This window comes from Leuciscus leuciscus (assembly GCF_965113295.1).
Source record: "Leuciscus leuciscus genome assembly, chromosome: 12".
Lineage (NCBI taxonomy): Eukaryota > Metazoa > Chordata > Actinopteri > Cypriniformes > Leuciscidae > Leuciscus > Leuciscus leuciscus.
The window spans coordinates 7,898,000-7,922,349 of NC_138736.1; the positions used below are offsets into that span (position 1 = coordinate 7,898,000).

The 24,350-nt window shown below is 40.4% G+C and overlaps 1 protein-coding gene across 1 annotated transcript in view; it reads right to left on the reverse strand.

Annotated features, from left to right (window-relative positions):
* dlgap3 (discs, large homolog-associated protein 3) overlaps positions 1–24,350 on the reverse strand; it is a 173,746-nt gene that overhangs the window by 69,070 nt on the left and 80,326 nt on the right. The window lies entirely within an intron of this gene.

Below are 24,350 nucleotides of genomic sequence, written 5' to 3' on the forward strand. Positions count from 1 at the left end.
CTGCTTCTAGTTCCAAAGAACAAAACCTTTCTCCCACATGCAAGATAATCAGCCTGGAAAATAACACAGAAAGAGACAGCAAGAGGAAAAAGAAGCTGGCATCAAGGTTTAATTGGCTATGTATCTTCCAGAGATCGGTTTGGGGAACGTTTGATGGGTTAAAGCTGAGACCATGCAAGACGGTCAAGAGAGAACCTCATGCTCACTGTTGACCCTCATTACACTGTTTGCATTGAAACCAAATGTTGAGGTTTACACTCATCGTTGTGATTGGTTTAATACAATCCCTCTGTTTCGAGCCACATAAAAAAAGGCTCAGCAATATGAGAAGTATACAATAGGTGGTTCACATTTTATCAGTAGTAGAGATGAACAGATGACGACTGAAGAAAAAAGATGATGAGAAGAGACAAAAAAATAGCCTTAACCCTACTATAATCTGCAGGGCATTTCTGGTAGGCTACATTTTTGGAAATGAATATGCTATAAATACTACATCAAAAGGGAAGTATGTAAGATATGTTCAAATACATTCACTTAACCCAGTTTATTGTTCATTGACTACTATTAGTTCATATTACTATTACTATTAATACTTTTCAAAGCATCATTGACTACTATTAGTTCATATTACTATTACTATTAATACTTTTCAAAGCATTTTTAAGGATATACTGATTTTTAGAAGGCAGCTGCCTAATTTTGAGATGGTAAACAGGAACATGGTTTGTGTAACATTACCAACACATTATTAGCTGTTTGATAACATAGTCAAGCAAAAGGCTAATCATATTAGTTACAGTTATGTGTCCAACTTTGTAAAGAGTGATATCATTGTGTGGAGTTTACTACAGTAACTTGACGAAAGTTTAGCGAGTGATCTGCACTGATCGAATTTGCATATTCATGGTTCCACGTATACTATATGAAGCAAGGGTGTAGAGTTACATTCAAGCTATTTTAATGTATGAAGAATTGTTTTTCACAGGGAAAAAAAAGTGAAAATAACATTTAATTATGTCATTTTGGTGACCCATTAAGGTCCATTGTATACCTAATCTCAAATGTTTTCCTTTTTAATAGGAAATGGGGAAAATTGGAAGATTTGACCATAATATCACAGACAAGTGTAAAAGGCAAGAAGTTAAGCAAAACTTTTAACAGCAAGATTCTAAACTCAACTCATTGATTTGTGAATGCAGCTGGAGCCAGAATAATTAGAACACAACTTCTCCATTGTTCCAAAAAGGCAACAGCAATCAGAGAATATAGGTCACCACAGACATTTTTGCAGCCACCAAGTTCACTCTAAATATGATTATAAACTCAAAACTCCAGGAAAACAATTAAGTATTCATGTGCTTGTGCGCGTGTTTGTGTAGAGGCTGGCTCTGCGTTGAGATGTCAGTGTGTGTCTCTGCACAAGGCTTTGCAGCCAATTGAAGAAACACTTGTGTCCCCTTGAGTGTTTGTAAGAGCCAGTATTTTGCATCATTAATGTTGTATTAACATCTTATTCTTCTCGTTTTTCCTGATCATTTTTTTTTACCAAATTTGGCCAAATTTGGGGCTCACACTAAGTGACGTAGCATGAATGCGAGAGTGAGAAAGGGAATAAAATGACTTCTCTTCTGCCCTTCTTGTTTCTGACCTCTAAAATTTAGCCAGTTCCTTTTTCACTTTTCTCCATACAGAGTGTCCTTAACTTGCAGACTTTGATAAAGGACAAACTGCTCCCTTTCTCATTTCTCTCTCGCTTCCGGATTCCACGGTTCACAAACCGCGCATATCTCCTGATGATTTCTAATCTTTTACAGCCTCAGCTTTAAATACAGCTACTGGTACTTCCCTAATTCTATTTAGCCGATCAGCGGATCCTTTAGGGTAATGAGAAACAATAAATAGCATAGAACCATTTACCTAGTCTCAGTTTCATAAAGATGTTGACATTTATCTGTCCCATTGGTAAACAACCTAGACTTGAAATATGGCTGTGCATTAAATGTACAGCAGACCTGTTCTGTAAGTCATTGAGATGTGTATATGTAATCATGCAAGTTATGATTGCAGAGGGAAATATAACAACAAAAGTGTTTTGTATCTGTAGTTTAGTCTTGTTTTTCAGTGAAAATATGTAATATAATAAAGCAGACAAAAGCATAAAAATAATACATTTACTGCTCTGCTTTAGGAATGAGGATTTAGTACTCCTCTTACATAAGAGAGAAAGAATTGAGAGAACAGGGAGGCCAAATAGTCTCCGTCAGACACCAAAAGCCAGTGTCCTTCTGATTTCTGAGTATTACCACTGTCCTTTCATCATTTACCCACAGCCAATGCAGAAATGACACAGATGCCCATAATAATGTAGTATTCATGGATCTCAAGGTGGGTCATACACCTGCTCTAGGACCGCTGCTGCCGGGGAGAAGCGATCAGTTCGGGTCACCTGCCGCAGCGGCTTTGTGTGCTAATGTGATCAATAGCCCTGCTCCGTTTCGACTCGCTTTCGTTTCACAGAGCAGCGAGGAACTAATGAGTAGCTGCAGGATTTTTAATTAGGGGTCAGCTAACCTATAGGGATTTCCCAGAAGGCTGAGCAGGGGGAAATGGGTGAAGTGCTGACTCTATTGCACAACACAATGAACCATGTTCATGTTCAATATTCAGTATTATGAGAATACACTATTTATAGTACATGGTGGGACTTGAACAACTAACTTTCAGTTAGTTTCTGTAGATAAAAATGGGAACACAGCTGGCTGGCAGCAAGTCACAAGGATGTAATTCACACAGTATAATGTCTCGTCATTGGATTTCCAAGAAGAAACAGGAAGAGTTTAGGTCAAAACTCTAGCTAAAGATAAATGGCCCATCATACACTGTGCTGTATTGTTGGGGGTAACGCATTACAAGTAACACAAGTTACGTAATCAATAACTTTTTAAGTAACTGGTAAAGTAACACATTACTTTAAAATTTACAACAATTTATCTGCATTACTTTTTTCAAAAAAGTAAATAAAAAGTAACCAAGTAACGACATTAGAAACTTTTTAGGGAGAAACGCAATACTGTAACACATTACTTTGAAAAGTAACTTTCCCCAACACTGCCAGTAAGTACTGTATGCAGTTTTCTAGAAATGCAATAAAAAAATTACCAAAAATAAATAAATAAAATAAAAATCCCGCTTTTAACAACATATTAGGATTTCTTAGAGTACTTATGGTGTTGTGACATGCATACATTGATTATAATATTACTGCTCCTTTGCAATCAGTCAGTTAGTACCCTCTCTGACCTTGTCTTCCTGATTGATCATCCACTTTGTTGGAACAACCTAACTGAATTTGCTGGTTACATCAAAGTATATGGTACAACAAGACATCACCTACATGCCAATGAATCATCTGGATGGCTTCCTAAAAAAAGTTTGCCTTCAAATGCACAAGGATATTCCAAAGTTTCCTAAAAGTTCTTTAGTCAATAAATAAATAAATAAATAAACAATTTAGATTTTTAATAAGAGAATTAGATTGGGGTTTAGGATAAAACTGTGATCTAGACAATGATTCAATATATACATCAAAATCCATAAAGACGGTTCATCAGTCACTAATCACAGAATCAAGCTTCTAGTTCTTGCTACAGCATTAGAAGATCAAACTTGGTGCCACTCCTGTCAGCTAAGAAAAGGAAACTATGGCTACAATTCACAAGGGCTCACCAAAATTCGACAATAGAAGATTGGAGTCTCAATTTCTACTGGAACGGTCTGAAACTGGCATAATCAACAGTTCAGGCTGCTGCTGGTTGTGGTGTAATGGTGTGGGGGATATTTTATTGGCACATTTTGGGTGGTTCTTCTCCTACAGGTCCTTCATTAGCATTTCCACAGGCTTGGCACCAAATACACAGCCAACCATCATCCACTTCACCTTGTATAAATATATACATAAAACATTATTATTATGCTAATGAAGAACCTGTAGGAGAAGAACCTTTCTGACATATGCAGCTCAAGTCATCTCCCATATCACCTCATGTATGATATTAAAGCAAATTTCTATTTAATGTGGGCCAGACAATCTCCTTGACCCACACTGGGGCTGCTCTAGGCCATCTTTTATTATAAAAGTGAATGGCTCTGGTTGAATTACATATCACATTGCACAGGCAATAGATGGGAACTAGAGAGTTGGGGTGATGACACCGGGGTTAGGAACTGTTATTGTTCATCCGGGACGTGATATTTGATTCAACCTGCGCATGACCTTCTTAATCTTTCATCTTTCAGCAAAAGGTGAACTTTGTGGTAAAAGACAAACCTGTGTGGAAATTATTCATCACTACATTATAGGAGATAAAGGAGTCAATTAGGTTTTTCTGGTACTAGAGATTCTTTCATTACAGGAAGAGATGGTAATCTCCGCATCTGTATAATTTGAGAAAATGTATTAGTCAACAAAGCTCAGTTTGGATCAGGTGCACATTATAAGCCAATCATGTAATTACATTGACATCAATTTTACAACAGTCTATCACCATTGGTGAATACAATAAAAGAGCCATAAATTGAAATACACCTGTTGCAAAAATTGTCCTTGACTTAATCAGCTGAACAGTTTTGAAAGCCAAAAATAGCTCACTCCAAAATTAATTTAAAGACAAACATGTTGACCATCAGCAGAAAAGCAGTCAATTCACTATTTGACAAGCTGTTTTCACACAAAATCTTGAAACATATCCTCCATTGGTTTCATATCATGCACACGGCCATTGAAAAGTTTGGGGCTGGTAAAAAAAAAAAAAAAAAAAGAAAAGAAAAAGGTAATATTGTGAAAAATTATTACAATTTAAAATAACTTTTTAGCAACCATTAATCCAAAGTGTCAGATGATCCTTCAGAAATTACTTTAATATGCTGATTTCCTGCTCAAGAAACATTTCTTCTTTGTTGATGAATAGAAAGATTAAAAACAGCATTTATTTTTAATTATATTTATTATAAATTAATATTTAACTTGCCCTTCCTGTATAAAAGTATTAAACCATAAAAAAAAAAAAAAACTACTGACCCCAATCTTTTGAACAGTAGTATGTATGTGTGAAGTGAAATTGTATTGTATGATTTCAAGTTCAAGATGAATAAATGACTATGTGTGTAAAAAGAAAAGTGTATTAAACGTATATTATGACATGAACACAACTATTTTCACAAGCCTTATTATAAAGGGTTGAAGCATTTCCAAAACCAAAGGCTAAACCATTTCACTGTAAATGAAACAAATTGTTAAAGGATGAAACAGAGGTACAGCACACTGTTTATTCTGTTTCTCTCTAAAGACATGCTTTATTGAAGTGTGAGGATACATTGGTAAATTGAAAATAAAAAGCTGTTTGTGCTTATACAGCTGGGGAATGTGCATATTTTCAGAGCACATGTGAGCACACACTCAGATGCAGATTTCTGCTCCACTGGCTAAAGATCTTACCATGATGTAATATTATGAGTTTGAGAGAAGAAAGCATGTGAGGTACTTTGCATATATGAATGTGATGCATGAGTGTGTTTAGCCTGTGGACGCAGGTGTGTCCTGATTTAAATGTTCATGCTTGTGGATGGCAGTTCATCAGAGAAAATCGGTTTAATTTTTTCTCTTTCGGTGTGTGTGTGTGTGTGTGTGTGTGTGTGTGTGTGTTGTCTGGTTTATAGGTGTGAGTTATATACATTTCCCCTTGGGTTTATACCCATTTGCTGAGTGTTTCGATGCGCTTTGGAGAGAAACGCACTGCTCTTCCAAACCTGAGGAAAATGAATATTTAATGCACAACCAGTTTTATATTCCAAACTCCTCTCTCATTCTACCTTACACTTCACATTCAATTTTAGGTTTGCTGTCTCCTTCACACCATTGCTGTCTCTTTTTCTCTCCCCGAGTTCTCATTAAACACCTCTTCATCGAACAGTGGACAGGAACAAGCCCAGACTGTCCTACACTGTCCCGTTCTGTGTCGATCTCACCTCTCACTCCATTTTCTCAGTCTGTGAATCTGAATTTATTTCCCGTATCTCTCATGCCTAGTTTTGCTGTGCTCACTGAATTCCTAGAATCAGCCAAATCTCCATACAGTACAGCACAAGACATAAACTACTGTATATCTCACTTCTTCACTGCTGGGTCAATCTACAGAACAGTGTCGCTCATATATATGTCTCTCTATATCATTTTATATACAATGTATTACTAAATAATTAAAATAAGTTGTGTGCCCAGGTCATCAAGATATAATGGTAAGCAAATCTATTGAAGCGTGTTACTGCCATGGTATAAAACAATGAAAAAACGCAATTGCAAATTTATATCTCACAATTCTGAGGAAAAAAGTCAGAATTACGAGTTATAAACCCAGAAATGTGAGATGTGAGAAAAGTCAGAATTGCGAGTTTATATTCGCACTTCTGGATTTTTATTTTTATTTTTACAGAATAACGAGACATACACTCGCAATTATGAGAAAAAATAAACTTGCGATTGCAAGGGTAAGAATTGTGAGATAAAAAGTCAAATTTTTTTTATTCTTTGGCGGAAACAAAGCTTCCATACAAATCTGACAAGGTGCAACAAGAGTAACTAATATAAAAAAAAGTCCTACAAGACATATGCAAAACGTAACGTCATGATAAAGAACGTAGTATTATGGCCATGATGTAAACATACAAGGATGATTAACAGAAACCTGAAATTTTCCATCATATTCATTGTAGCAGCTCTGAATACATCTCTGAACAGGCTTACCGCTGTTTGAATAAGACAGTGATGCACTTTCAATTGAAATCATTCAAGTGACAGTCAGATAAAAGTAAAGCAAAGCAAAAATGTATCTTTAATTTGCTAAGCAAGCAATTAAAATGACCCTGCAAGTACCAAAACAGAGGTGTAAGGGGAAATTAACTCTTAAGAGTGGTTGTAAAGAAAGACAGAGAGATGGGGAGTCTTTAGGGAGATAGTTTGTTTAGCCTCAAACTCATAGATGGCCCAATTATGTTGCAATTTTAGGCCACTTTGCTGAAGTCTGTAGAGCTCAGTCCTGACAAAGAGGCTCATTAATATGTATTAACATTCCTACCAGAGCTACTTTGATCTCAGGCACACGTGAGAGCAGATTTTCACAGAACGACAATATTCAGGATCCATTCACATAACCCTTGTGTGCAAAAATGTGTTGATGTGAGATGATAATCATGACCATGTGCTCATACTTCTCAAATATGCAGCACATTATGTGTGCATCCATAACAAAAGTTCCCCTTGTTACTAAAAATGTTCACAAACATACCATAGTTACACTATAAAAGTACCCAACTCCACAACCATACATGCATGTTAAGGATTTATCTTCAAAACCTGTTACTGGAATAACCAAACCTGTTAATTAGAAGTGAGTGTCTACATATATTTAGTCATGTAGTGTATTACAGGAATTGGACAATATCATGTACACCCATGCCAGATATAGTGCAGATTAAGTTAGACTAATTAAATCATGCAATGAAGATGTTTTAAGCCTTGGTAAAACACCTTACAAATAGAGGTGCTCCACTTTCCCCCAGTGGACTGCTATATAAGGCAAAAGTCTGCATGGGCCTAATTCTTCAGGCCATTTGTTGAAACGTATGCCGTTAGGGACCAAGGGAGGTGATAGGAAGGCATAGGCGTAAACCAGGATAATGCAAAGAGAGTGAATTTTATAAATCAAATATCAAAAACTGGGGTACAAATTACAAGTCTGTGAATAAAAAAAAATAAAAAAAAATTAGTTGAAAAAAATATATTTACAAACGCTTTACTCAGCACACACTTTTCTAACAAAGAACAAAGTAAATTTGCTTTAAACAGCACAAACACAACCTCAGCTTAACTCACTGACCCCCTTCCTCCCCAAAGGCTGAGAAGGTCTGGCTTAAATACTCTAAATTCCCACCAGAATAGTAACTGGACAAATCCAACTCTGTAGATAGTGTGAGAAAAAAAGAAAGAAAATAACATGTATCTCTTGATTACAGAAGAACTGCACATCTGTGGTAACAGAAAATAACAAATACTGAATATGCAATCATTAAATAATCATTTGAAATATTTTCTTAAACAATACATTTGTAAATGGAAAATAACACCTGAAAAAAAGGTGTTTCCATATATTTAAAAACATGACCCTGGAAGCGCACACCCCTTTGGGAAATCCACGCTCTAACCCGGAAGTAAACACTAGTGTCAAAGCCATGGCAGCTGACAAAGGTCTCCATTCATCAAACTTTCCAATAAACGGTATAGTAAAAAACAAACAAATGCGTAATGTTGTTATATCATGAAAACTAAAAACCGAATTGGCAAATAAAGCGTGCTGTGATATTCATTGATATGTGCACCTATCACCGAACATACGTCTTCATTCCCCGTTGATGCACTCTTACCAAAACAACCTAATGAATGACAAAAACAATTAAACCTCCTGAAATATACACTGCTTTATCGTCTGGGTGTAGAAATAATAACCATAAAAGAAAATTGTACCTTGCACTCATGTACTTATATCACACGGATCAGGTGACGATATAATAACTGCATCTCATCATCACACCATTTAATCAGTATTCTCCATATGAGAGAATAATAACAAATATATGTCTAATATTAGACACTGAAGTGTGCATGTACAAGTGTGACACTGCTAGTGATGTGATGTGACAAACTAACGCTCCCATTATAGCGTTCTAGTTTGTCTACACAGCAAGCGCACAGTGTGGGGTCCAGTGGCGTACGGAACACACCCGCAGACTAACAAATATTTACTGATTTGTTCTGATTTGTCTGTAGCCCATTTGATTTATAAATAACAGAAATAACACTGTACACTGTTTAATTCAACTGTTCAGGCCAGGTTGTACTGGTTATCTGCGTGCAGCGTTCTGCAACATTCCCATTAAAATCAATGAAGCTGTTGTGGTTGTGCCACATGCATTGCTAGCTGACAGAATACAGCCAGCCATTGCAAAACTGCTACAGGCTGGGCTCCTCATTGAATCTTTCTAACCTTGTCTTTTATTTCCTCACTTCCTACAAGCCAAGTCAACAATCTGCCTTGCTGTTTCAAGCTCAGACTCTTTGCAAACTTAAAACTGGGTATCACACATAAAAGTGGTTTTCCAATTGTTCTCCAAAAGATAAGCTGTATTTTTATTAATGCACGCTTATTTGTCAGAAACACATTTGTTGTCAAATCTATGCTACCTGCCAATCAAAATCCTGTCACATCCACACAGGCCAAATTGCAGTACTTTCTTGCCCCAGCTGAAGCGTGTTCCATTTCCTGCTGCATTTTATTGTGGTTGATTGTGAAAAATGGTCTGACAGGGTGAACACACAAAAAATCTAAAGCAATCAAATCTTGAATTCAAAGAAACTGCCTTCAAAATGACCTCCCGTTGTGTTGCAATCATAAGCAGGCAATTTAAGCAACAAAGTAGCGATTTATTAATATCACTTTTTCCAAGCTGAATACACCCAAGTTCCAGCAGCAAGCACATGGATAAAAATCTGTATTTTTTTCTTTTTCAAAAACCTAATTTTCACAAAGATAAACATATTTTTCTGCACCCAACCCAGTGGAAGATCAAATCTCGGACTTGAGACACCCCAATTCAGGCATCACAAAGCCAGAAATGCACATCAGCAGAAAGATTGGAAATAAATGAATTCATTCATCACTGTTCTCCACTTCTTCACAGACTCTGTGCAGGGAATGTGACAGACTGAAAGCTATTAATAATGGCAATTCATCAGCGTTAGCTTTTAAATATTTGCTAAGATGTCCCATCAAATTTTAGGTGCTAGACTCTTTTGTGGCCTGACCTTGTGTGGGTGCGGTGGATGGTTTTTTGATGAATTGATTGGGTGGGCATTAGTGACAGACTATCGGAAATGTGACACTTGTGCTCAAAGCAGTAGAAAGCTTTGGCTTACAACATTGAGAGGGGTTAATAGGTCACGGCAGAACAAGTGGAAAATCAGTGTCATAACAGTGCACTTCCTCTGTCTGTATGCAACAGGAAATACGGTTTAGATTGAGAGCCATTATCAAAAGCCAGTTCTGAACATACGCAGCTGACCCTGCTGAAAAGACCTGAAAGTATGAATTACTGTACCACGCTGGACCACTCTAGTTCATGCTAGTTTGATGCTAGTCTAGCTGGTGGACCACCATAACCAAGCTGTTTCCCAGCAAAATAACTGGTCAATTAGCAATGTCTTTTAGTAAACTGGTTGACCAAGAAAGTCTAATTGGTTAAAGGGATGGCTTAATCAAAACTGTAATACTCATCATTTACTTACCCATATAACCTGTATAACTTTTGCCATATAAAGTTCTTTCTTCTGTTGAACACAAAATTAGATGATTGAATAACTATCCAGTCAATTTAGAACATGGGAAGTACATTTTGACTCACTTTAATGCTTAATAATAAAGCACCCAAGAGTATGACCCAATGTGGCTCACTGATCATTTGCCAAGTGCTCCAAATGTTCTCGATGAAAAACAACACAACATTTAAGCAATGTGCAATTGCCACCCAGCACTCCAGTTCAGTAGGTGGCAGAAACATTCACTTCTTCAGCTGTTTCTACACACCAATATAAATTCTGCCACCTATGGGATTGGAGTGAGTAAATATTGACAGTATTTTCATTGGGTTAACTATAGAGTGCTGCAGAGATGACACATTTTTGTAGGCCAATCTGGAAGTTAGGATCACAACTGGTCCCCAAAACCTCAATAGGAATTGTCCACTGGCTTTTGAATTATCGTAAAAAAAAAAATATATATATATACAGTATATATATATATATATATATATATATATATATATATATATAACAAGCAGACCAAACTGAGACACCTGTGATATAAGCCCAGTGATAAATAAAGGTTTCTGATACTTACACATTTGTCAATCAAGATAATTTTCACAAATTAACACAACTTCAAAGTCTAAATACAATCGCTGAAAAAAAAGAAAAAAAGACTTAGGCTATATGCGAACTACACTACAGTTGCTCGACTTCAACGTCACCACCACCAAGCTTCCAAAATCTCTTTCAGTCTTTATAAAAAATAAAAAAAATTATTCCCCTGAAAGTGTGAGTTAGAATAGTTTGCAAGAGCGCAACGAGGCTATGAAAGTGGACTAGTAAGTAGATGAGTTTACCTGTTCTGTGTCCCCGACAATGTCTGTAGTCTCATTTAGCAACCGCCTTTTTCAAGATGCGTAAAAGCTTTAAAAAATGACTAGTTGGGTTGTGGCAAGCAGGACAGGGCCGAGAACCATGGGAACGGAGCGAGGCCGGAGGCGCGAGTGCTAGTGAGCGTCATCTGCTCATCACACCGGTCTCAAGTCTCACAGAGGAGCTCCGGAAGGTTAAAAGGAGGAGTGACGACAGTGCAAGACGAGAGACCAGGCCTGGACTTTATGTTATGTTTTATTATGTTTATGTGCAGTAGTTGTCGGTGAGGGCATGCCGCTTTACTTTTGTTTTGTTGGTTGTTTATTTTTGGGTTAAAGTTTATGTTGAATGTTTGCCGGTTCCCGCCTCCTTCTTCCCAGAACTACAAACTTTGTTACATTGGTCCCAAAACCCAGAAGGAGAAGTGAGCCGTCACCATGCAGTCCCCGTCAGTGTCGCCATTTGCTGACGTCAAAAAAATCACTCGCAAGCCCGCATCAAGAACACCCATCAACCGATATTGAATATGAGGGAAGATCAGGAGTAACGCTTCAATGCCCTCTTCCAGGCGCAGGAGGAGGACCCCGAGCTGTTCCTGAACTGGATGAACTGGGAGGTCTGGGCCGCGGAACCACATGTGAGTGGCCCACTGGCCAGTGCGTCTCATCCCGTTGCTGTCCAGCGAGGCGCAAGTGACTGCCCAACAGCTGCCAAGGAACCTCCTGGTTTACGACGACCTCAAGCTGGCCGTCCTGCAGCGGGTTGGCCACAATCCAGAGCAACATCGCCAGAGGTTCCGCCGGTCAGTGGAAGTGATCGAGAGCGGCAGCCCCTCACGGACGAATCCCGCATGTAAAAATAATAAAACAAATGCAGCAAGTGAGTAAAAGGTGGCTAATTCGTATGAATTCGTACAACCTCACTCGTACGAATTCGTACGATTTGTCTAAACCCTAGTGATGAGTGGTTTAGGGGCAGGGTCAGGGGTAGGTTGTTAATACGAATTGGGGAACTCGTAAAATATGTACAATTTAGCAAAAATCGTACGAATTCATACGAGTGAGGTCGAATGCATTCGTACAAATTAGCCACCTCATAAAATTCATACGAATTGCCATGAGATCGGGTTGAATAAAACACAACATAAAGTCCAGGCCTGGTCCTCTTTCATCTTGCACTGTCGTCACTCCTCCTTTAATCCTTCCGGAGCTCCTCTGTGAGACATCAGCATGTCAGCATCCAAAACATACTACGCTAGTATGCTTTTTGGTAATTTATTTGACAGTATGTGCTGCTCCTGTAGTTCAAGTCAGAGATCTAAAGTCCTAAAAAGGAAAAAACTAATATGTAATCTCTGTATCCCATATAGTATTTGCTGACCAAAAAACAGTTAGTATGAAACATTACAACAATAACAACCTAATAACATTGCCTTCTCGGTTGGGCATGGGCACATTCAGAGTATAAATAAACAGTAAACGTCGAAATATGGAATGAATTTACAAAACTCTTGTGACATTCAAAAATAAAAGCAGAGGTTACCTTTTGTCTTTGCTGTTTATTGAAAAACCACTTGTGAACCTATGCCTCACCTGGCACAGCCGTTATTTTCAATAAATAGATTATTGGAGAGAGATATAGAGAAGTTGATTCATCTAAAACCTCCCAGCTGGCCTGTTCACCCCACTACATCTGTCCGCCACTTCAACAGAGAGAGCTTTGGCGGAGAATCCGTCACGCTCTGCCGAGGTCCGCCCAGCCTGCTGCTCTCAGATTTGCATATTTGCATATGTTTGTGTGGTTAATTACAGATTAAGGTGTCTAAGTTTGGTCTGCTTGATTAACATTTTAGAATTATATACTGTAAACAATGATTTAGAGGTTGCTGGGTGAGTGAAAGGGATTAAATGATTGAATGATCATATGTTTTATGAGATGGCTAATGACAGGTTTTACTTTTACGTGGCAAAGCAAAAATCAATAAAATCACAGCTGGAAGAAATTTGCAGAAAAAGAATACGTGAATATATACTGAAATCTGTTAATTTGAACCAGTGTTATTTTAGTGATTAGGTCTTATTTTTATATTTTTAGTTTTCACATTCATTTTAGTATAATTTTTTGTAATTTTTGTCTTTTATTTTATTTTAAATATTGCTATTTAGGTTTCATTTATTTTTATTTCAGTTTTTGTTTCTATTTATTTCCAGTTAATCATTTTATGCTTCAACTTATTTCAGTTTATTTCCAAGGCAAAATTTCTCATTTTCGTTTAAAGTTTTTCAACTAATATTTATATTTTATTTTATTTTTTCAACTAATATTTATATTTTATTTTATTTTTTTCAATAAATATTTTTATTTTATTTTTCAACTAATATTTACATTTTAGTTTAGTTTTTCAACAAATATTTATATTTTATTTTATTTCAGCTTGATTTCAATTTAATTAATAGACCTGACCCCTCCTTGAACTGCCACCTTATCGTGGTGGAGGGGTTTGAGTACCCGAACGACCCTAGGAGCTATGTTGTCTGGGGCTATATGCCCCTGGTAGGGTCTCCCAAGGCAAACAGGTCCTAGGTGACGGGTCAGACTAAGAGCGGTTCAAAAACCCTTATGATGCCTACAAATTCGAGGACCGTGACGTCGCCCGGCATGGCGCAGCCGGGGCCCCACCTGGAGCCAGGCCCGGGGTTGGGGCTCGTATGCGAGCGCCTGGTGGTCGGGCCTCTCCCCATGGGGTCCGGCCGGGCTCAGCCCGAAGGAGCGACGTGGGGCCACCCTCCCGTGGACCCACCACCTGCAGGAGGGACCGTAAGGGGCCGGTGCTAAGTGGATCGGGCGGCAGTCGAAGGCGGGGGCCTAGACAACCCGATCCCTGGACGCGGAATCTAGCTCTAGGGACATGGAACGTCACCTCTCTGGCGGGGAAGGAGCCTGAGATTGTGTGTGAGGTTCAGAGATTCCGACTAGAGATATTCCGACTGGGATCACCTCTACGCACGGCCTGGGCTCTGGAACCACACTCCTCGAGAGAGGATGGACTCTTCACCACTCTGGAGTTGCCCATGGTGAGAGGCGGCGGGCTGGTGTGGGTTTGCTTATAGCCCCCCAGCGCAGCCGCCATGTGTTGGAGTTTACCCCAGTGAACGAGAGGGTCGCTTCCCTGCGCCTTCGGGTCGGGGATAGGTCAGTCACTGTCGTTTGTGCCTATGGGCCAAACGGCAGTGCAGAGTACCCGGCCTTCTTGGAGTCTCTGGGAGGGGTGCTGGAAAGTGCTCCGACTGGGGACTCCGTCGTTCTACTGGGGGACTTCAACGCCCACGTGGGCAGCGACAGTGACACCTGGAGGGGCGTGATTGGGAGGAACGGCCCCCCTGATCTGAACCCGAGTGGTGTTCTGTTATTGGACTTCTGTGCTAGTTACAGCTTATCCATAACAAACACCATGTTCAAGCATAAGGGTGTCCATCAGTGCACATGGCACCAGGACACCCTAGGCCGGAGGTCGATGATCGACTTTGTGGTTGTTTCATCTGACCTCCGGCCATATGTCTTGGACACTCGGGTGAAGAGAGGGGCGGAGCTGTCAACTGATCACCACCTGGTGGTGAGTTGGATCCGATGGCGGGGGAGGAAGCTGGACAGACTCGGCAGACCCAAACGTACTGTGAGGGTCTGTTGGGAACGTTTGGCCGAATCCCCTGTCAGAGAGATCTTCAACTCCCACCTCCGACAGAGCATCGACCAGATCCTGAGGGAGTCTGGAGATATTGAGTCCGAGTGGACCATGTTCTCCACCTCCATTGTCAACGCGGCCACTCGGAGCTGTGGCCGTAAGGTCTCCGGTGCCTGTCGAGGCGGCAATCCCCGAACCCGGCGGTGGACACCGGAAGTAAGGGATGCCGTCAAGCTGAAGAAGGAGTCCAAGACCTGGCTGGCTTGTGGGACTCCTGAGGCAGCTGACGGGTACCGACGGGCCAAGCGGACTGCAGCCCGGGTGGTTGGGGAGGCAAAAACTCGGGCCTGGGAGGAGTTCGGTGAGGCCATGGAGAAGGACTATCGGTCGGCCTCGAAGAGATTCTGGCAAACCGTCCGGCGCCTCAGGAGGGGGAAGCAGTGCCCTATCAACGCTGTTTACAGTGGAGGTGGGCAGCTGTTGACCTCGACTGGGGATATCACCGGACGGTGGAAGGAATACTTCGAGGATCTCCTCAATCCCGCCGTCACGTCTTCCATTGAGGAAGCAGAGGCTGAGGGCTCGGAGGCGGACTCGTCCATCACCCAAGCTGTAGTCACCGAGGTAGTCAAGAAACTCCTCGGTGGCAAGGCACCGGGGGTGGATGAGATCCGCCCTGAGTACCTCAAGTCTCTGGATGTTGTGGGGCTGTGTTGGCTGACACGCCTCTGCAGCATTGCGTGGCGGTCGGGGACAGTACCTTTGGACTGGCAGACCGGGGTGGTGGTCCCTCTTTTTAAGAAGGGGGACCGGAGGGTGTGCTCCAACTATAGGGGGGTCACACTTCTCAGCCTCCCCGGGAAAGTCTATTCCAGGGTACTGGAGAGGAGAATCCGGCCGATAGTAGAACCTCGGATTCAGGAGGAACAGTGTGGTTTTCGTCCCGGTCGTGGAACACTGGACCAGCTCTATACCCTCTACAGGGTGCTGGAGGGTTCATGGGAGTTTGCCCAACCAATCCACATGTGCTTTGTGGATTTGGAGAAGGCATTCGACTGTGTGCCTCGCGGCATCTTGTGGAGGGTGCTCTGGGAGTATGGGGTTTGGGGCCCTTTGCTAAGGGCTACCCGGTCCCTGTACGACCGGAGCAGGAGCAGGAGCAGGAGCTTGGTTCGCATTGCCGGCAGTCAAGTCAAGTTTATTTGTATAGCGCTTTTCACAATACAGATTGTATCAAAGCAGCTTCACAGTATTAAATTAAAATAATACAACAAAGTTTGTTTCAAGAGGAATTTATTGATTGATAAAATTAAATTAAATATCCCCAAAATATCCCAGGGGCAGTAAGTCAGACTTGTTCCCGGTGCATGTTGGACTCCGGCAGGGCTGCCCTTTGTCACCGGTTCTGTTCATAACTTTTATGGACAGAATTTCTAGGCGCAGCCAGGGGCCGGAGGGGGTCAGGTTTGGGGACCACACAATTTCATCTCTGCTCTTTGCGGATGATGTTGTCGTGTTGGCCCCATCAGACCAGGACCTTCAGCATGCACTGGAACGGTTTGCAGCCGAGTGTGAAGCGGCTGGGGTGAGAATCAGCACCTCCAAATCCGAGGCCATGGTTCTCAGTCGGAAAAGGGTGGTTTGCCCGCTTCAGGTTGGTGGAGAGTTCCTGCCTCAAGTGGAGGAGTTCAAGTATCTTGGGGTCTTGTTCACGAGTGAGGGAAGGATGGAACGGGACATTGACAGACGGATCAGTGCAGCTTCTGCAGTAATGCGGTCGCTGTACCGGTCTGTCGTGGTGAAGAAGGTGTTACCGATTTACCGGTCAACCTACGTTCCTACTCTCACCTATGGTCATGAGCTGTGGGTCATGACCGAAAGGACAAGATCCCGGATACAGGCGGCCGAAATTAGCTTTCTCCGCAGGGTGGCTGGGCGATCCCTTAGAGATAGGGTGAGAAGCTCAGTCACTCGGGAGGAGCTCAGAGTAGAGCCGCTGCTCCTCCACATCGAGAGGGGCCAGCTGAGGTGGCTCGGGCATCTTTTCCGGATGCCTCCTGGACGCCTTCCTGGGAAGGTGTTCCGGGCATGTCCCACCGGGAGGAGACCCCGGGGAAGACCTAGGACACGCTGGAGGGGCTATGTCTCCCGGCTGGCCTGGGAACGCCTCGGTGTCCCCCCGGAAGAGCTGGAGGAAGTGTCTAGGGAGAGGGAAGTCTGGGCATCCCTGCTTAGACTGCTGCCCCCGCGACCCGGCCCCGGATAAGCGGAAGAAGATGGATGGATGGATGGATAATAGACCTGATTTGACCTTACCAATAGACTGCAAAATAATTTTCTTAATTACTTTTGTCTTGATTTGTATTACTTTAATGCAATTATTGTTGATACATAAATAAATAACCCTCATTAAAACAAGACAGATTTCCAGGGAAACTTGTGTAAAACACTGAAAGAAATGTTTTCAAAGAATATACTGTATCTTGAAATAAATTTGTCTTACCCTAGACGATGAATAGTTTCAGTTTTTTTAAAGTTTGTTTTTATTTCATTATATATATATATATATATATATACACACACACACACACACACACACACACACACACACACACACACACATATATATATATATATATATATTTACTTCTGAATAAAACTCTGAAAAAAAGTAATTGTGAGATAAAGTTTAAAATTAGAAATAGTTAAATTGAGAGATATAAAATTATGAAATTGTGAGATGTATAGCCAGAACTGTGAGATATATGGTTGCATTAAAGATGAATTATTTTTTATTTACAGTACACTATACTAATACGAAAAGCACCTTTCATAAAAATCCTTACACAATTTTGTTTGATTTGAGCTTTAAAAATAAATAAATAAAAATAAACAAACAACACATATTTGCCAAGGCATCTTACAAGATCATATTCTCTTGTTCTGTCTGTTCTCAGCAGTGTGGTTTAGGTATGTCTCATTTAACCTGCTGAGCTCAGCGGGGTTCAGTCTTTGACCTATGACTCAGTGGGAGCTGGAGACTTCGGGCGGCTGTTGCTCTGACCTGAGTATTTGACTTAGTTTTCATTGACTGGCGGAGTCAGTTATCTCAAAGTAACGCCTCAGTTTCCCTCACCCCTCTAATAGTGCCGCAATGTCATCTAATTGGGAGAACTGAAGCGTGCACAGAGGAAGAAAGAGCTCCGTGGAATATGCAGAATCCGCAAGCCGAGACTACAGCAGGCAATCTGCACTGAGTTATTATTACACTATAGTCAGTGATTACCCCACCACTGGAAGATATAAGAACACACTGAGCTAAAAGCCCTGAGACTAATTAATTCTCCAGGACGTTTAATTGAAGTTACAGCTTTGGAGTCAAATGGCGTTTTGCTGGTAAAACTCCGTTCTGTGAAAATTGCTTTTACTATGAGACACTATGAAAACCAAGGCTGTCAAAATCCTTGAGGACAAAGCTCAACAACAGGGGGCATGCAGCTATATTGACCCACCCCACTTATATTAGACGTCAGCAGGGGGTGAGCTGGGAAGCTCTGAGGTCTGTCGATATGTCTGATACGCTCAGCAGTAGCAGCACTGGTAGCCATGATGGATTGCAGTCCTGTCAGCGAAATGTTATCCATCCCATCCATTAATCTAAGCATGAGGAAAGTTATGGAGTCTGACAAGACAGTAGTGTGTACAACTTCATACAGCTTTATCAAGTCTGTCTCATAAAGCCAGACTTTTGACTATTAGCATAAAGTCTGGTCTTTATTCTGGCCCATTTAAACAGGAACAGTCTATCTGGGGTGCGTTTCCCAAAAACATCGTTAGTCAACTATGTTCGCAAGTTCTGTCATTATCAGCATAGTTCAACGAGTCTGTGTTTCCCGAAACCATCGTTCTAACGAACATTCGCAAACAGTATCGCAAAGTTGTGTAGTTGGAACAACTGCTCTCGAGCTAGAAGAGTTTCTAGTTTGCATGACATGTTGACTTAATAAATCCTTATCCTGAGCAAAATAAGCAAGCTGACATTCAGTGTAACCTGTGTCTTTTATTTAGAATACATACAAAATGTCATTTACGTCTTTTGGTTTGTCAAGAGATGCGCATGTGCGTACGTGCTCTACTATGTAAGAACGAGCCTATGATTGAATCTGGAAATAAAGCAAAATAACTGAGAAAAATGAGAAATAGTCCTCAGATGCCATGTCTGTAATTCATAGCAAAACATCTAGGGCCCTATTTTAATGATCTGTATCAAGCACGAAACGCAAGTAACTTTGTGGGCGGGTCTTGGGCGCTGTTGCTATTATACCGGCGGGATAAATGACTCTTGCGCCCGACGCAAATCTAAAATGGGTTGATCTGAAGTAGCTACATTACTCATACAGTAGGTGTGGTTTGGGCGTAACGTGAAATAAACCAATCAGAGCGACATCTCACATTCCCTTTAAGAGCAGGTGCGCTTGTTCCATGGCGGCTTGCTATTATAACGGCGGATTTGCCAGGCGCACGCCAGGAGCGGTTCACAGCCGAGGAGACCGACGTCCTCGTCAGGGCCGTAAAACACAGAGAAGTGACATTGGGGATGGAGAAACCCACCCAAATTAGCTTCGGTTAAACAGGCGTATAATAATTTGGGTAAATGTGTAAGCTAGATTTATGCCTATTGTTTCACATCTTCATGGACACAACAATGATTTCCCTCTTGTGTTAATATTTTTCCTTGTAATAATGTATGATTTGCAAAAATGAAAACTGCTGCTTCTGTGTAGATGAGAGAATCAAAGTGTATGCGCGTTGTGCACACTCTACATTGATTATGGCCAAGCATGCGCCCTTAAAATAGCATAAGAATAACATGCGCAACGCGCCACTGACTTTAGACTAGGTTTTTCCTGGTCAGTGGCAGAATTGGTTTCTAAACCTGCAAAATAGCAACAGGGAACTTGTGCGCCGAAACGCGCCTCCTCTTTTCGCTGCACCACCCCCGGGAGGGAAAAGTCCGCTGTCCGCGGGTGCAAAATAGGAATGATACATGCGTCGGTGTACAAAGTCAATTGCGCTGGGTGCAAGATAGGGCCCAGAGTGTTAATTCGATCTCAAACAGATTCATTAAAAGAAGTTATTACTCCACCACGTGCGTGACGTCATAAACCAACGTGGTTGAACGACCACTTTGCGACAATATGGTTTCGGGAAACAGTCGTGACTAGCTAGTTGATTTCTTCAACGATGCATCGTACTATGGTAGTTAAGCAGCGAGTTACGTCGTTGTTCGGGAAACGCACCCCAGACTGACATGTAAGAGACTCACTACAATTCATTTTGATTTTATATACAATTTAAGAAGGGATACAATCATTTATTGGACTACATTAAAGATTTTTAACTTTTCGATATTGGACATTTAATTAAGCATGTTCATTTCTCCTATTTTTTACTAACACTGACCTAAAAGTACACTCACCATTAACGAACACTCACCGAAAGTTAGTCTTTTAAAATGAAATGTAATAATACTGCCAAATGTAATCTTTAACAAATCTCAAAGTGAATATGCAAGCAGTTTTTTTTTTCCAGTACATTATAATGTAGTGATGCCTAACATCATTTAAAATGACTGATTTTAGCTTTAGTGTCTAATTTTTGCTGTAGGCTATCAGCAGTTTATCTAGGAATATGCATGCAGTTATAGTACTGTACATCAATGTTGTGATACCTAAACTTTTAGTGTTTTATTTTTAATTGATATGTACAAAATAGTACAGAGTTTTAATATTGGCAATTTAGTGGTTTAATGACCATAATAAGAAAAAAATGTTCTGCTTATTGTATTGGCCAACATTTTTATTTTAGGAAAATAGCTAAATGTGTGTAGTGTTTGTGATCATAATTTCTTTCCATCAACATGTGGTAGCCTATGCACTGATTATTCACAGATAACCCCATAAAATGTTTTGCTGTTATTGTTCGCATACAATATGCGGTCAGTGGGACTGAGATAGAAACTATTTACCACCTAGACTGACTCAAACATCCCAGACTATTCCACAATATTAATCCCCATCTATTAAGACTTTTTCAGTATAGAAAACAATCACTTTGTCATGGGAAATAGACTACTAGGCCACACAGCCACATGTGAAGTTTCTACCAGCAGGCCCTCCAGATGAAAAAGACAAAGTTTTAAAAGAAAAGCTTTTTTAGCAAGCTAATTATTTCAGAGATCGACAGGTTTGGAATGGGGAAAATGTTGTGTCATGGCCTGACTCTTTAGCCGGCTCATTAATTAAGCTCTGTTAGCATCTTGTCAGCGCTCAGCCGCTGTGACTTGCTTCAACATCGCCCACCCCTGAACGACTGTATGATCATTAATCCACGCTTTTTATTCTTTCATCCTGAATTCCATGGCCCACGACACCTGACATATATTGAAAATGAAGAGTTTATTCATAAATAGCAGAGAACTTCATTTATGCTAAAGCGCTAAATTAGCTCCACAGTGTGCATAGCTTGGCATTTCAATATAGGGCATGATGGCACATTTCTGACACCGAGCAACGGAACGAGTGGGAGATATTAGCAATTAAGATTTACAGAGAAGACCATTTAGCTTACTAAACAAAAATGAAAACTAAATTTAACAAGCAACAAAGAATAATGCATTTTATGCAGGGTAAACAATGTTAGCATTTTTCTTCTGTGTAGCATTCACAGTTTATTCTAAAGTGATGGAAAAAGCTTTAGCTTCACTTTATGTTCCCTAATCACTGTTTAACTGGAACATTGGAATCATTGGTGCATAGACAAACAGTGAATTCATCAACGATGAACATCTTTTGAACCAAGCAAGACTAAGCATGATGGGAGCTGTCAGTGACTCAGCGAAGCCTTTCATTTTAACAGCACAGTCACAGTAACATCAATGAATATGCACGAGCAGAACCTAATTTCGACCTTCCAGAACTCGCTCGTAGGCGTAGCCATTGACAACGTCTTGGAGGTCGTGGCCATGTAAGGTGACATGTAAGACAAGTGTTTCCTTGACACCCTTTGTACGAAATCTAAGGGCGGAGCAGGCGTTCTCACAACAATGTTTGTCTTTTTCCCTTGCACTTGAGCCCACATCACTCAAAATCTTCTCTGATCCATCAACGGAAAAAGAGATGAGAGAGCATGCCTGAGAGTTACAGAACTCAAGAGTATGTGAGAGATATACAGTACGAGAGAATGAAGAGTAGCAGAGGGGATTGTAATAATGCGTTATATAATGAACGTTCTCTCGCCAACCGTAAGAAGGATGGAGAGGAGAATGAGGGGTGGAATTAAAATGGGAAAAGAGGACAGAAGTGCAACAACTGGTTAAACCATATAATGTAGTAACAAAGAAAACAGTGTTTTTTGTAAAAAAATATAGTATTGATGACTGCAATGGGGAAAAAGTTCCTCATAGCCCTGTTCCTGACTAGCAGAGACTAAATTTACTTCATACAACAGCAATTCAGAGTTGCTATTGGTCATACTTGTAGTATGTTATGTACTGTCTAATATATATAGTACGCCATATTATTTCCGTGTGCCTGGTTTACCCTATTACAGTACATATGCCAAATTGTGCAGTGCACTACTAATGCACAGTACAGTACATGGAATACTACTTCACGAAACGCAATACATTCAACTTGATCTCCCGACCCTGTGAAGATTTAGTAATAAGTAATATCAACTGCAATTTCTCATAAGTAAAAAACAGTAAAATTAACTGTAATATCAACTGCAATTTGTACTATTACTTGATTTGACTACAATGATTTGTTTTAAACAAACAAAACAGTGGATTAAAAATACAAAATATACCTATTTATTTTCAGCTCAAAAGCTATGTCGTATCCACTGCAAACCAATGTACAATGTACTTATTGAGTATTTAAACTATAAACGTTGTCTAAAATAGTGGATGACGTATAGTCCACTACATGCATAAGAAGTGTGCAAATTTGGAGTCAAATTAAAACAATGTGTTTTCGTGAGGTTTCAAACACTTAAAGCATTAGTTCACTCAAAAATATGAATCGTGTCAGTTTACTCACCATCATGTCATTCCAAAGCAAAGATACTTTGACTTTTTATATGTATATATATATATATATATATATATATATATCTCCATATGGATGTCACCAAAACTGTTTGGTTACCATCACTCTTAAAAATATCTACTTTTGTGTTGTGGTCAACCTTTATTTTTTATTTTTATTTTTATTAATATTTCATGAATTATCCAGTCGTTCAGAGTAAATGGGTTTAAACAAGTGCGCTATAGGATTGCATAAGTGCACTAGATATTCTCCACTATGGTTTTGGACACTATGAAATAGCTGAAATAGTGTGGTGTACATGGATCAGAGAGGTGAAGCGATGATAATAGTACTAAAGATTGTCAGATCACAGTAGTCTGCTGCCTACCTCAATACTCAAATCCGGCAAGATGGGTATTTGCGCCATGCAAACTACATTCAAGTGCTAAAACAACACAGGCAGCATGCTCAAATAAACACCGCTGTCAGTGGTGCGGTTCAATCCCAGTGAATTTCCCCCTGTGTGTGTTACTAATGACGACCAGCTTTTCACCGTTCGGTCACAAACTGCTGCAAAACATACAGTATAGATCCACGTCAAAACATGTGAACTGTGTGATGGGACATCAGTAATAATGGTTCACACAACCTGTGTTAGTGACACTGTGTACAAAAACATTTCGAAATGAGACTGCGTGACACTGTGTGAAACAGTGTCTGTGTGTGTGGGCAGCAGATTAAAGGTGACGTGCTGAGAAAGTGGGCTCATGGCTGTCCATCAGTGTGTGTGTGTGTGAGGATGTAAGCAGTCGACTGCAGGTTGAACAGAACAAGCCATGTCCAAATGTGTCAGTATGATGGGAATACAAGTCACTGTACATGCATGTGTGAACAGTTAAATACATGTGCATGAAGCAGGGGAGAGTATAAGTTGAAGTACACTTATTATGTCAAAGGTTTACTCAATTTAAAGTCATAATAATTGAAAAACACTTATGTCATGACAACTCTCATAGTGTTTGGCATGCATGGGTATGACAATGTTGATATATTTGACCTTGGCGGAATAGATCTGCTACGCTGCTACTGCAAATACATACACATACATGCTGCTGTGAGTAAGTAAGACGTGCTGCTGCTGTAGAGTATAGCGTATACATGAATTAAACATAGCCGATCTATACAGGTGGAGCTGGGGAAGGTGGAGGGTCTCTGAAAGTGTGCTGCACTGCTAAGGCAAATGCTACCCAAGCAATTGGAGGTTGAGCGGCGAGCTCATTGGCTACTGATA